This window comes from Dysidea avara, chromosome 2 (genome assembly GCF_963678975.1).
Source record: "Dysidea avara chromosome 2, odDysAvar1.4, whole genome shotgun sequence".
In the NCBI taxonomy this organism is placed as follows: Eukaryota; Metazoa; Porifera; class Demospongiae; order Dictyoceratida; family Dysideidae; genus Dysidea; species Dysidea avara.
Window position 1 is genome coordinate 43,025,584 of NC_089273.1, and position 2,635 is coordinate 43,028,218.

The following is a 2,635-nucleotide window of genomic DNA, read 5'->3' on the forward strand; positions in this document are numbered from 1 at the left end:
CTACACGCATTTGGCAGCTACAAAATCACATGTTGCTTGCTGGCAAAAGGAGTAGAGGATAACACTCCCGGATTGAGAATCAACTGGGTGCATTCCACAAGCACTCATCATCTCTAATACATCTACCTCACAGTGAATTGGTTACGTCTACTTTATAGATGGCTGCAAGTGCAACATTACAAGAAATTCGAGACTGCTTTATTAGAGAGTTTTGATGATATTTAAAAATATTTCTCCTGTTGTCTTAAGAGTAATTCAGCAGGAAACCATATACTTGTAATTCCCTTACAGGTGGTCAGCTATAGCAGATCCAGATTCAATCTTGGCAAACTTACATTTCAGAAATTACTACAGTTTTTCTCTTTACTGGCACTTCTTCACACAAAGACTCTCTTTACTTTAACGTTTTGGATAATCATGACAACACACAGCACAAAACTACTTACTTCAAGCACTATTTGTAGTCTCCCACAATCAGGTTAGGATAAAGGCACCTCATAAAATTACACATTATTAACTATCTTCTATATACATGATAGCAAACAGTAAGTATATTATCTAAATTGTCATACCAAGTAATATCCTGCAATTTCTATTTTTCCCATGTCGTCCATAATAATCCCTAAATCATAACTTTTGGAAAGACAATTGTGATTTGAAGTGCATAACTGCTGTGTATATTTGTCATATTAAGAGTAATAACATTTGTGCAACAAGGGGTTTATGGTCTTTCGGTAGCATGTACTTGGCAGCCCATCATTTGATTTGTGTGCAGTTGACATTTCATTACAGTATATACCCCCAGCCTATAGTGAGTGTAATTTGAAGGTGATAGGTTAAACACAAGAGGAGGTTCTGAAACTTGAAAGTTTGAAAAGGCTATAAGACCCCTTTTTGCAGATCAGTCACATTTACAAACAATTTTACACCAGCTAGAATATCAGTGGCATGGTCATGATTTACAATCATAAATTTAAAGAATTGTTTTTAAATAAAGTTTTGTTGATTACTTGATATTTTTAATCACAAAGCAATATGGTATAAACGAAGGTTAGCCTGCAGACTGTCCCTTAGGGATATACCATTATGTATGCAGATGATTGTGGACACAATAGGTAGCTATGTATCATTGTGGTAATCAATCTAATTATATACTTATGCTGGCATTTGGAGGTGGTTATAAATCCCTAACGGTATATAGAAAGTTCTGCAGATCTCAGCACATCTGTCAATACTGCAGGAGAACTGATTCTACTTCCACTTGCAGTCTTTCACGACTCTTTGATCAATCTCATCATGACTTGTTCAATAACTAGCCAAACCAAAATCTACTACTTTGATGGACAATATGAAATCCTTGTTGAACAAAGCAATGATGCAGCCAACGATGAATAATTGTTGTGTAAATAAAGAACTTTTGGCATCGTTAATGTGACTAGTAGCAGCAAATGAAACCATACAGATGCAAGTTCTAATCTCCTGCCGGATAATTTCATTGAGAAAAAAAGTTTTAATATTTCAATGTATTCTCTGTACTGCAATCAAAACATTGCTATACTTACGTAGGTGATTTTTCAGCAAGTAATATTATATAGTTATGCAAACAATTATCTACGTAGTTTTATCAGCTCTTGTGAGTCAGAAATTACGGAGACCAGTAGACTTTTGTTCTCTACTCCTTCATATAAACTTCTATCTCAGTAATACTGCATATTTTCAAAAATATATCATTGAATACTGCCCAGTTTTCATCTTCAAAGATTTTAAGACTGGAATCTAAAAGCTACTGAATGATCACAAGGATTCTAGAATGTTTTAAAAGGAGCGTAAACCTAGGAGTATAAGGATTATAAGGAATAGAACAATAAAAACTGAAAAACTTGTATTCTTATTAAAGACAAAAATATTTAATTTATGTGAAGATTTCTTAAAAGTGCCATAAATGCATAAGCAAAGTTAATATTGTGTAAAGGCTTCACTTATTTCATGGTAGAAAAGGACGTATCCTAAACAATCTAACATGCATCATATCCTAATAGGAACACAGAAGGTCAATTACTACTAGGTGTGTTGTACTAATTTAGTTGACATAACTGTTATTTTACAAGTACCACAAATACCTGAATAAAGTTAATATGAGGAAATTAAGGGCTTCACCTGTTCTATGGTAGGACAGGATGTATCCTAAGCATGCATCATTTCCTAGTAGTAATACAGAATGTCAATTATTACTAGTTTTAATTCAGTATCAAAGACATTTTTATTCAGGGCCATGTAATGTATGGGTATACATGTACATCCTGCTCTATACTGCTGCAGTAGTGTGACTGTTATAGTAAGCATGCAGGAAGTATGTAACACACAATCTTAACCATTTTATTGTAACTACGTGGGATCTGTATAAAAATCTTATAACATTTCCAAATTTCCATGTTTCAAGATTGATTATTCATAGCTACCTGTTCATAATGATTACTTTAGCTTATCACTATAAATTTACACTAAACAATAGTGGCATATTAGGGATATAATGTCAAGAAGGTGATTATCTTGTTTACAAGTCTAGTTCTGGGTTGCCATTAAGGCCTACAATGTTAACAGTGCGGTTGTGTACAATAGAACAACCATAAAAACT